The sequence below is a fragment of the Ambystoma mexicanum genome, chromosome 2p (assembly GCF_040938575.1).
Source record: "Ambystoma mexicanum isolate Mex_15411 chromosome 2p, UKY_AmexF1_1, whole genome shotgun sequence".
Classification (NCBI taxonomy): Eukaryota; Metazoa; Chordata; class Amphibia; order Caudata; family Ambystomatidae; genus Ambystoma; species Ambystoma mexicanum.
Window position 1 is genome coordinate 1016122929 of NC_090923.1, and position 13553 is coordinate 1016136481.

The window sequence follows — 13553 nt, forward strand, 5'->3', positions numbered from 1 at the left end:
CTGACCCCTTGCCTCAAAAAAGTGGTCCACCCCTCGCCTCAAAAAAGTGGCCCACCTCTCGCCTCACGACCCTTGACCTATGATGATATCACCAGAAGTGGTGTCATTTGACCCCACCCCAAAGTGACATCCCGGGAAGCGGTGAAACACAATCTTTCACCCCTTGACAAAACAGGAAGTGGCATCAAATAGCAGTGTTCCTAAGTACACTATGAAAAATATGGTTAAGATTTAACTAATGTGATATACATTTCATACAAGAATGGATCACCATATGTATCATTAATATCTATGTGTATAGATCCATATTGACAAATTACTATGAATGCAAGCAGACGGCCAAGGCCAAATGATAATATGTTATTGTATAGCACTTACGCTTAAGCTCTTTTTCATAGAACAAATATCCATACAATATCACCCAACCTGCGTTGGTACTCATTTATCGACCTAAGAAGGATGAAAGGCTAAAATGGCCTTGCTGGGATTCGAACATACAGATCACACACACATCGCAGCAGTGAGCACTCAACCCACTGAACTATCATATTGGCTATAGTAAAATGAGCAATTATTCTTCAGTGGATACCATTAAACTGGTAACTGAAATTTAACAGCAGACCCGTTAAGTTCATCTGCAGGTCTGGTGCAAAGTTGGCCACATGTCAAGCCTGCATGCATCTACTTTCAGGCTTCAGAGGTTGGCAAAATAGGGAAAGCAGCACACTCACAGGACATCACATACTCTGAGCACCTCATACATGCAAACAAACATCCTGAACAGCATGCCAGGGAGATTTGAAAGATAGACACATTACAACAAAGCATTCATTGTGACACAATGAAGTCAATGGCCACTTGATGTGCTATGGTCAAATATTTCTACACTGTACAGAAGCTTTTAGGTGCAAGGATTTTGTCAAGTGACCGAGGACACAGAGATGGAATGTCTTGTGATGATCGTAACAGAGACAATGGTAGAAAAAAAACATGCTATTACTGCAACTTGCGAAAGGCAAAATACATAGGCCCTCATTACAACCCAGGCGTTAAGGGTTTAACGGCGCGGTCGGCGCCGTTAACCCTTAACGCCTGATTCCCATTTTAACGCCTGCTTTTAGCAGGCGTTAAAATGCAAGGCGCTAAGCCGCCTTGGTGCTAATTACGGCTCCGTAATTTACGGTGCCGTAATGAGCGCCTTCCCCACTCCCATTATGCCCTATGGGGCAAAAATGTGAATGGGGTAGGGGCCATGGTGAAGGGCCAAGCTTGGAATGGGGCGGTAAATCCGCCATCCACCATGGTGTTAACGTAAATTACGCCTTGGCGGTAAAGTTGAAAACTTACCGCCAAGGTTGTAATGAGGGCCATAGTCCAAAATGGATGCCTATTCTACTCTAAAATTGGTCGTTTATCACTAATATCACTAATACATATTTATCACTAGTACAACAGCACAGCCACTCTAGGGAGCACCGTTCCCCCTGGAGTTGCGGCACAGTGACAGCCGCCGGCCCGGCGGTAGCCCCGGCCCTTCAACTTTGTATGCTGCAGCAGCATGTGAATGATGCATGCATGATGCACACATCATGCATGCAAATCAATCATCAACGCAACGTAACATGTGTTACCTTGCTTTGATAAATTATGCCATTGCAGGTGTTTTTTATTTTTCAAAATGATTTTTTTTTTTCACAATTCGCAAAAGGTGTGCTGGCTGGTGATGCTGCACTTTCCGACATAGCCAGGTCAAACAGGGCCACCCCCAGGCGGGAAGACCGTCTTTACCTGTGCGTCCGCTTCCACACACTGAGCTCCATTGTTATGCTAATGCCACTGGCTTAGGCCTCATGACGTGTCTGGCGGTAACCCGCCGGCGCGACAGGCAGATTGCCGCTGGACTCGTGGCACTTTTCAGGCACATGATATCCCAGTGCCACTGGGACGTTACAAGTCCCAGCGTTTCGGGAAGTCAGGCGCCTGAAAATGTTCCCTATTCCCATGGAGTACCATAAGACTCCATGGGAGGGGGGGAGACGGAAGCACTGGCACCATTGTTAACGGTGCCAGTGCTTCCATGACAAGTCTGCCTACCGGGACCGTTGCTCCCGGCAGGTCAGACCTGCTCGGCACAGCGGCATCTGCAGGCAGACTTGTAGTCTGGCAGTCCGGAAAGGGTACTGGTACATTGCTAGCAGCACCCTTATTTCCAGACACCCACACTTGTAATGAAGCCCAATTATTATTCAAGCACGCAACAAAGGTGCCTTAACCCACAGTTCAGGAACAGTGCACCAAGGATAAAGTAATGGGATAATGTATCATTTTTGGGAAAAGTAGGGGACACTTAAATCACTGATGGACTTGGCGCATAGTAACCTCCACAAGTTATCCCTGAGATTCTGGTGTGCGGGGGTACGGCAGTCCATGCCAGGCCCTAGCAGTAATGCGCCGGGTGAACCAGGACGATAACAGATGAGTTACATCCTGACACAGATAACTCAAGAGCCAAGAAAGAAGTACAGTGGGGGGGAAGGGACAAAACCCATGACTGTGAGTGACGAGGGTGGCAGAACTCAAAGAGGTGAAGGGCGGGCTTATGAATAAAGTCCTGGGAGAAGAATCTATCCTACATCATTGAGTTGTGCTATGTGTATACACGCACATATACTCATCCTTTGGTGTTTCTATTTCAATAAAAAAAAGTTGTACCTTAATGCAAAAACATGGGTTGTCTGATGATTCCACTTGTCGTTGTGACATACTGCATGCACATTTGGGGTAACCCGAAAATGTCCTCCGTGTTTTGTGGATGGGCGTGGTACAGGAGCAGAACATACTGCTTCTATACCCTGTATACACAGAGGAGTCAGTAATGGCCCTTTTTCTATTTCATTCGAAATGGGGAGGGACAGCGGGTTGTGATCTCAGAGGCCCCTAATTTTCACACACCCTACAGGTCCTCCCCACGCATTTCTTTCTCCTATGTGGAGGGAGGTGCTTAAACATCTAGCACACAAGGGAAACAAGTTTGATTAAAGGCTGAGGAGGTTTTCTTTCAAAGAAATGGAGGGTCTTTTACCTCAACAGCAGGCATTATTCCCCTGAGGGGTGGGGTGTGAGATATGTATCTCCAAACCCATAATCGTGCAGCCTGTGCACAGTGCAGTATTTGAGCTGCCGCCTGATTGACATCGTAGTGCCTGCTGAAGAAATGGATTGCCGTCCCCTCCTTTCTGCTTTGCTGCAAAACTCACACATATGTGAAGCCTGGACTGACTAGTCTGCAGTGATTTAGCACACGCACAGTACACATGTTTGGGGGGGGGGCTTTACGAGGTGCTGTTGTGAACTCTAGTTAGGCAGTAGTCATAGGCCTCTACATTGCGTTGGTGTCATCTTGTGAGATGGAGCGGGGCCAGGTATTTTCTGTAGCCCTCAAACTATGTGATCTTGGGCCTCATTATGAGTGAGCTGGTCTGGAAATAAAGGTGCGAGTTCGGGCCCCTACCAGCATGTTTTTCACTGAAGCACTGGCACCGGTAATGCCTATGGGACTCCATGGGAATGGGAACTTACCGTACCGCTGCCTCTTGTGAAATCCCGATAGCACCAGGAAGTCAGGTGGCGGGAGCAGTAACACAGGGTTGGTGGCAATCCACCGGTAGCACCGGCAGTTGACCGCCAACTTCCTTGCCTCTGAAATAAAAGTTGACCCAAGGTGACCCCCCCCCCCAAACAGGACTCTTAATGATGCGTGTATAACATGACTTTACATTGTTGTAAATATGTTTTGATGCCTTTGCGTTGGGGTGAAAGCAATGGCGCAGGAGTATCATTTGACACTTTCTTTGGGAGCAAGAAGAACAGAATGAGAAAAGGGAAAGGGCATAGTAAAAGAAAACAAAGGGCCAGGGAAACTATTCTGTTAAAAGAACCTAAAAAAGTGGCCCTTCCTTCAATGCTTTTAGTCTGATGCAAAGGCCTACCAATATCTCTGCAGGCATATACAGACATGGGACTTTTCTACCAGATCCTAAGTGGATGATGCCACTGATATGCCAGTAACAGAGTCTCACACCCCACTCATGCACCCCAGGCCACCAGCCCTCACCACCAAGATGAATGCGCCAAAAAGAAAAGGCGAACTTGGAACTGTCAACATGGAAAAGAAGTTCAAAAGACGACACTATCATGTGTATCATTTGTGTGCAGACAGTTGGTCTGGCCAGTGTGACAAACTCACAGCTGTGAGGACAGGGGACAGATATCGGGAGACCCTGGTGGCAGGGGACCACCTCCTTCGCTGCTATGGTTCTATGTGGATACCAAGGGCCTCCACTGCCAACCGACTACGAAAAGAAACAGCTAGATCATAGGAAGCAGCATTTGGGAACGTGTAATCATGGGGCTACATGAACCGAAGGTTGGCATCAATAACGGCACGTGATACAATGTAGCGTATGAGACAGTCCCATGCCAATACCAGGGACCTCGCAGGCATTCTCACAGAGGCGAGAAGTCCTTGCACAGACAGAGCAGCAGCATGAGACTAGACCTTTGCCCTTCAGAAGTCTGGTGGCCATGACAGGATGACTGCCTGACTCCAAAATGGTGGATGGACTTTAAACCACTTTGCCCTGCTGGGCCAAAGCATGGCCTGCAAGACAATTAATAGCACCTGGTGAAATGGTAGTTCACACTGCACCACGCTAATGCACTGATGCGCTACCACGAGCACACAGCTGCAGCGCAGTCCCTGATCACAACCCTCATTCCAGACCTGGTTAGTATATAAAAGGATGATTGGTCAAAGAGGAGGTGGTGAAGCAAAGAAACTGTTGGACAGCATGAAGAACGTGGTGGTGGGGGAGGAAGATTTTGGAACAGATTGAAGGAGAGACAGATGAGGTGGAGAAAGAAGGAATAGGTGCTGAGCAAGGTGAGGTGTATGTAAAGACCGGAGGGGGGTCTGTATTTCTGCTCTCTATATGGTAGAGGAGAGGCACAGAGGACCCCAGCCAAGATTCTCTATTATTGGTACGTGGTCGAGCAATCAAGGCCTAGCTTCTCAGGAGGTGATGCAGGCTGTTTCTTAAGTATAGTGTAGTCCCCAAGCACCCACAAAGGAATGTCCACATATTGTATTAGTTTAAACACAGTCTTTATATAATTAATATTCAAGGTTATGTACAATATCATGATAACTCACTTATCTATAATGGCAAATATACAGCTCTACGTGGTACTACAATTATTATTCGATCTCTTTAAAGTGCATCAACTGTACGGTTAAATGTCATCCAAATCAGTTTGTAAAGGAAACCAACAATAGATATAAGAGGAAAGCAGTTGGTTAGAACAATTGGCAGAATACTGGCCCCATTACCTAGACACAGTTCTGTGTGGAGATCCCCCCACCTGGGCAACTTGTAGAATAAAGATATATCACAAGCCCAGTCCATATATTGTTCACAAGAGTCTTTCCAATAGTTCAGCAACCCCAAAGTTCCCGGCTTTGTAGCGTTCCACATCGAGGAATCGACAGCCCTTCTTGAGCGCCCTCCCTTTAAGGAAGGAGTCATGTGTCGTCGAAAATCCGGCGAAGAACAGGGTGAACTACGGCGGTGAAGTGGCAGCTTCTTTCCTAGCGGTGCTCTTCGACGGGGAAGCGTACACATCCTGCAATGAAGAGGCGTGCGGGGCACCTCGATGTCAATAGTTCTGGACCGCAACGCAAAGAGTTTGAAGAACTGTGGCCCAGCAAGGGCGTTGACGAGTCGGCGTCTGTGGTCTTTGGGTGGCGGGAAACCCACCAGCGGATGCTCCGCGGTGCTTCAACGGCCTGGCCTTCGCAGGCGTGATAAGGCGGGCAGTGGTACAGACGAGCGCGTCCGTGAATCGAAAGTTCTTAGGTAACGGGAGGACAGCAGCTCGGGTCGGCGATGGCGGTCGTTGACGGTGACGGACAACAAACAGTTCAGGCGCTTCTCTTTGGAATTCCACGGCAGTCCCTGCCTCCGGTCGACAGCCTGTCATAGGTCTGTCTACCAGGGAGCTTAAAGATCAGCTGGTGCACGATGGTCCCTCGTAGCTTGGGAAGAGGGAGCCTTACCAGGTCCTCTCTGGGTCAGTCCTTGGAGACACAGCAGCTTTCAGATTGAAGAAGAGCAACAGCAATTCTTCTCTTCCATCAGGGCTTCAAGAGCAAGCTTCAGTTTCACTCCAATTACTCTTCGTAGTGTGGACTTCAGCTTGTGAACACGATTCCTAGCAGTGAGAGGTCCCCAGATATACTGTTGATCTCCCATTCATTCTGCTTGGTCACAGATAAGCAGCCAATCACTACGAAGGGCATTCAGCAGTCAGTCAGCCAATCAGGCACACAGTGCATTCAGGCCATTCTTCTCCATCCAGACACTCATAACATAGAATGTGGATTCGGACAAGTGCCACGCCATTCAACACTACACACTGCGTTCATACCAGTTTTGGGCAGGGCTGTCTCAGTCATTGTGTCAAACACTAGATACCAGACATCCACAACAAGAAGTGTAGATTTGTCACACACTCCATTCACCAATGTCCCACCAACAAGTGTAACCACAACATACGGTCATTGGGAAGGCTCCAGCCAGGCTGGTGGGCACTTCCCCACACAACCATATATGGAACTTCCACCCAACAGCCAGTCAGGGCGAAGGGAGAGAGTCAGGGCTTCCCGGGACTTCGGGAAGATCAAGGTAACAGGCGATGGAAGGCAAGAGGCCACGGGGGCCATCTTGTCTCCATCAGGAATCTACTGATTCCAATGACAGGGCCTGTGCATCCCAAAATGGAGGATGCTCAGGGCACCAGTCAATTCAGCACAGAGCTGCCACCAGCCCATACCCTGCTCTGTGGGCCACACACAGGTGCCTAAAAACATACACTAGGAGCACAGGGTTGTACCACCACCCATGGGTGCCATAGGGGTATCCCATGGGTCTGCACACCAAACCAAAAGAGAGAGCTGCACCACCAGGAGTCCCACATGAACTCCTGCACAGAAAACATGAGAGAACACACGATAAAAAGCAGTAAAGGACAAGGATCCGGTGGCCCTGTCCCTCCGATGGATTTTCAACATCACAGTATATAAAGGGGCAGATTGAGAAAGAAGGGGGAGGAGGTGGTGAACGATCTAAGAGAGAAAGAAGGAAAGGAGGAAAGACATTTAAGGGGAAAGGAAAAGTAGGAGGTGAAACATTCCAGGAGATGGGAACAAGAAGAGTGGATCGACTATCTAAAGAGAGAAAGAGATGAAACAAGTGAAGACAGGTGAATGAGAAGTGGTGAAAGAAAAACACTTAGAAGGGGAAGAAGTTGGGGAGGACTTCAAGCTACTAAAAGAAAAACAGGGCAGAGGGAAGAAAAGCCACTCAAGAGATAGGCAGAACAGGCAATAGCGAGGGAGCACAGATTGGAAGGACATGAAAGAGACTATGAAGTCTGGGTCAGAGGTCTGCTCCTGAAATGGTGGAAAGGGGCCCGGGCTGAGCAGGAGAAGCAATTACTTAGGAGGCGATCCTTCACCCAGCCTGTGATTCCTAGAACAAATAGAAGGGGAAAAGTAGAGCTGCTGATAGCAAACCCCCTTCACAAGACATGGGGTACCAGGTGTTGATCCCTGGAAGCTGAGTCCAGGAGGAACAGCACCAGGTCCTGATGACCCCTGCAACAGCCAAGAAGGACGCAGAGATCAGAAAGAATTGGTCAGGTTGCAATAAAAACCCAGAAAGGGTGAGTGACTGACCCCTCCTTCAGGTGACAGCGTTCAGAGTCATAGAGAGAAGCACTGGCCACCACTGTGCTTAGAGAAGATTTAGGTTCATAAAAACTTCAAATCAAATTGGTATACGCTTTCTTCATCACTGTTCTCTCGTGAATTCTAATCCCTTCGGAAAGGAGAATATATTTGAATAGAGAAATTCACATTGGTCTGTGGATACCTTAGTCATGACATGAGAACGTACTAAAAACATTGGGCCTCATTACAAGTACTCCGGTCCGGATTTAACGCTGCCGATATAATCATACCGGCACTGTTTCCGTGACCGCCCAATTATGACCTACGGACCCGGAAATAGCACCACCACAAACCGCCACCGTGGAGTGAAAGCGCCCGTAAACTTCGCCTGCACAGAAAACCCCCTGTTACCAGCAATACGAAACACCGCGCACATCACAAGTAGCATGGACATGGAAACACTGCCACAAAAATGGCGCTAAAAACCACGGTGGCGGTATCGCTGCCACCGCCAACATGACGTTAAATAGTGCCTGGTGACCTGAATCAGGCCACAGGTGCACCAAATGAGCCTAGCTGGACCCAGCAGGCCACTGGGAGCCTACAAAAGGGCCACACCCAGGCCAACTCCAAACAGAACCATGCAGGCAGCAGCTCTAGTAGCAGTGGGACTGGGGCTACTCAACCAACAGGCAGCACTGCACATGCTGGCAGTAATGGTGCAGAGGAGGAGGCGGAGGCGGAGGAGGCGCAGGCGGCAACTACCTAACCCTGCACCCATGGCAAACCCGATTGTCCAGCCGGCACCACCCCGCAGGCAGCCAGCAATACCACGCATCCGGGCCTCACCCTGGAACCTCACCCCAGGACAGATCCACACATTATACCGGCTGGACCGTCCAACAATCCTGTACATCACCGCCATGATAGCGGACGACATCAGAAGCCACATTGACATCACCACCGCCAACCCCCCTCCTAAAAGTGGTGTCGGTACTGCATTTTCTTGGCACCGGAACCTATCAGCACACAGTTGGTGATCTGCACGGGCTATCACAACCCTGTTTCTCTAAAATCTTGGTTCAGGTACTGGATGCCCTGTTGCGCCATGTGTCTGAACAAATTGCCCTACCCCGTACACTTCCTGAGGTCATTGCCACCAAGTTGGCCTTCCATGTCATTACAGGCATGCCAAATTGCATTGGTGCAGTCGACTGCACCCACATCGAGCTGACAGTACCACGTGCCATCGAGATGGTGTTCCACAATAGGAAACAGTACCACTCACTGAATGTACAGATGGTATGTGATGCCGCACAAGTGATAACACATTGCTGCACACGTTTCCCGGGCTCAACACATGACTCAATGGTTCTGCGGAATTCGACATTGCCACGGTACATGGAACGCTATGCTGGACAAAGCACATGGCTATTGGGTGAGTACAGCTGCCAATGGCCAGGACCTGTGGAAGGGGGTGTGTGTCCAGGGCAATGAACAATGTGAGTGGGCTGTGCGACTGCAGATGCATTACCCCAGCCCATCCACTGACTAGACAGCACAACCCAAACATCTCGAACCTACACATGACAGCTTACCACAGTGTGCCCGTGCACACCCTGCCACATGACACACACAGCCGATAGTATCACTGGCCCATTCACCTGGAGCCACTGCATACATCCACCCACAATATGCACCACTGCCCCCCCAATGCACATGATGCCTACACATAAGACTTCCTGTATTGACAACATCATCACAGTGGACTGATTGACTCTGCCATGTGTGTACATCACTGCACAATGCCATACTTACCAACCAATGTCACCCGCAGGGCAAAGTAAACATGCACACCAATGTGTTAGTCAATGTCCAGATGCCAATGTCCAATACAATGATCCAGGAATGGTAATCACCCACCGGTCCAACCACTGCATGCCACATATGCATGAATGAACAATGACACAACATTGCAATGCATCTGATGAAGCCATGATACGACAAACACTGACATGTCCCCCACATCTACATCCCATGTAGGTGATGCTGGATATGTACTCACGCCATGGCTGATGACACCTGTACGGAGGCCAAGGAACAGACATGAGGAGGCGTACAACAGGGCACACGTCCGCACACGTGGCATGATTGAGAGTACATTTGGACTATTGAAGGCCCGGTTCCGCTGTTTGAGCAGATCTGGTGGATCACTGCTGTACAGCCCAGTGAAGACGGGTAAAATTACCCTTGTTTGTGCCATGCTGCACAATGTGTGCCTGCGCAGGAACATTCCGCTGCCCCCAGACGCAGAGGATGAAGATGGGGTTGGAGATGGGGATGGGTATGGGGACAGAGATGGGGACAGAGATGGAGATGGGGATGGGATGGCTCCACCTCCTCCCGGGGGTGCACTAGATGGACAACGAGCACGGGATGCACTGATTCGCATTTACTTTTGAGAGACTGCACATTAACAGCATTGCATGGATATGACGATGCCAGTAAATGAATTGATGGACTGCAAATGAAACGTTGGATGTCCACTCATGAATGTTTTTTTTTCAATGATGATATAGTGATAACATTATAACAGGGAAGGAGGTGCAATGGGTAGGGAAGCTGTACACCCGTGCCCACTGACCACCCAGACGTACCCACCCCCAACCAGGCCCCAATTCACTAACCCCCTCATGGACCTCCCCCACCACCCAAACATACCCACCCCCTTACAACCTTCTAGTCTCCATGCGTCCTGCAGTGCCATACACACATGCCATCATTTACGTGTGCGCTTCGGCGCTTGTGCTTCCCTGCCCGAGGGCCCTGCTGGGTGACTTGAGCGCCTCCGTGGACTGGCAGAGGTTGAGCTGGATGGAGTGGTGCTAGTGGACGGCACTGTTGCTGGCATTGGTGGCAAACCTCCAAGATATGCCTGGTAGGCTAGCAACATTGACTCTGCAATACTCGAAGTGTTGTTATTGCCCTCCCGCACATGGCGTGCCAGGGTCACTATTGTGTTGGCGAAGCGTCCAATTGATCTTGAGAGCCGAAACACAGATGTGCTGTAGCCAGTGGACGATGTGTACAAAAAGAAGTAGTGGAGCTATGTTCCCTACTGGCTTGCACCGCTCCCCACAAACCCCATTGATGCACCCACTCCCATGGACAATACAACCCCCAAATCACATGTGCCTAATGTTTAAGGGAACATCCAGTGCAGTGCACTGAAAGTGCAAGTTTCAATATGTTCCTACACCTTTATTTTAAAACGAAACTGTTCCGGAAGGGTTTCTTTTTAAAATAAAAGTATAGGAAAGGTAAAACCTATTTAAAAGAAGTAGAGGAGCACCACTCTCGACCGCTCCCGCCCACTTCGACCACTGACTGTAGCTCTCCCTCTGCAGCCTGGATTCCTCAAGCTGCCTTTACACCAGCTGGGTGAGGGTAGCCTGCTGCTCCTCCATCCGCTGCATGCGGGCATTGAGCTCAGCCATTGAGGGGGTAGGTGACCTCATTGGACTGTGGAGCGATGTTGGGCTGAACTCCAGGTCATGAAACAATGCCAAGTCATCCAGGTTGGGCACCTCCACCTGTGGCCCTAAATCAGACTGCAGTGCTGGGGCACTGTTGTCGCTACCTGCTGCCTCCTCTGCAGTGCACATACTATCTGTGGTGGGTTGTGTGGGCATGATGGCTACCCGTGGCACCGGTGTTGCAGCAGGCGGCGTGGGGATGATGGAGATGGTGGTGCTGGTGGCCGCAACATGTGTACCAGATGCTACTGGGGGCAGAGTTGCAGAACTGCTAGCGGCATCTTCCTGGGCAGGAGCGCTGGCTTGCACATGTGCAGGAGCTGATTGCCTGGGCTGTTGTGCGGTGTCACTGTCACTTGATATGGCTGTGGGGACACAGAGGGCATGTAATTAGTTGTGTGGTGGTGCCTGATGGGTGCATCACATACATCAGACAGGTTGATCGGTGAACAATTGCATTTACACGCATATGCTTGTTAACGGTCACATATTGTAGTGATGTGGATCGTCATCTGGATCATGATTGTGTCCTTTGGGGCACTCATGCACTGGCTGGGGGGGGGGGGGGTTGTTAATGGGTCCTTTGGGGCACTCATGCACTGGCTGGGGGGGTTGTTAATGCGTCCTTTGGGGCACTCATGCACTGGCTGGGGGGGTTGTTAATGGGTCCTTTGGAGCACTCATGCACTGGCTGGGGGGGTTGTTAATGGGTCCTTTGGGGCACTCATGCACTGGCTGGGGGGGTTGTTAATGGGTCCTTTGGGGCACTCATGCACTGGCTGGGGGGGGGTGGGGAGGTTGTTAATGCGTCCTTTGGGGCACTCATGTACTGGCTGGGGAGATTGTTAATTGGTCCTTTGGGGCACTCATGCACTGGCTGGGGGGGGGGGTTGTTAATGGGTCCTTTGTGGCACTCATGCACTGGCTGGGGGGGTTGTTAATGGGTCCTTTTGGGCACTCCTGTCCTCCAAATGTACTCATATTGCATTCATATTTGTGCACTTACCAGCATCTGCAGGTGGGCTTGCTCCTGCCTCATCATCCCCAATCCCATGGAGACCTCAAGGTGGAGGACACTGCTGCAGTGCTCCTCCCATGTCTGCAGCCTCAGTGGGGAAGGGGGCCCTCCACCAGTCCCACTGCTGCGTTGCCGGTGTGTTGAGATCAGGTTCCGCACCCTCAGTCTGAGGTTGTCCCACCTCTTATGGCAGTCCTTGACGCTCCTCGTAGTCACCCCCACAGCAGTGCACTTGCGTGCAGCTTCCGCCCACACTTCCTTCCTGCGCTGCTGTGTTGCACGTCCTTGGTCTGCACTAAACAGCATCTCAGCATGCTGCACTATATGGTCGACTAATACAGTAAGCTCTGTCTCACTAAAGCGCTGTTTGCGTTGCTTCTGGGCAGGGATCCTGGCAGACATGCTGGTCGTCCTTTTTGCCTTCTCACTGTGTTGATTTAGCTGGTGATGACTGTGGATGGCAGTGGATCGTGATTTATATGATGGCCACCTCTCTGTTTCCGGTTTTCGCGGTCATGGTATTTCCGCTTCCGTGTCCGTGACGACGGCGGCGGACACGGTTTTTACCATGCTTGTGGGGCCGCTATGTCCATTTCCGGGGGTGTTTACGTTGCGACGGTGACACCGTTTCTGCGTCCGTGTGGTGCGCGTGACCGACAGCCTGTGATCGGCCGGTCTTTCTGCAACCTTGCGGACGCGGAAACTTTGTTTCCGTCGCCACTGAATCACCGCATTCCGGACCGGGAAACTTGTAATGAGGCCCAATGTCTTGAATCATTGGCCATTTCAACAAATAGATAGGGAAATTCCCAAAATAATTATGATTCACATATTATTTTCCGGCCTGACATAAAGGATGAATTTATGAAAGCCAATTTTTTAAAAACTCACGACACACTAACATTAAGTATAAAGGACCTTTTTTTTATCATCCTTCATCAAGCGTGAACATTAATTTCAAGATTTTTGTCACCTGTTGTCAGCATTTGTTGCACAGGTCATTTGACCTATATTGGTGAAACCACACAGACTTTATGAGAAGGCATTTCCTGTCACACTCATCCATCCGGATTGAGTGGGCGAGGCGAAGTATGTGAGGCTCACAGGTAAACTCCCTTGGGGAGTGGTTGCCTTCGGGTTCAATTTCACAACTTAATCTCTATCCAACCTCATTCTTTCACATTACACTCAAAATCACTGTGCCGTAAAT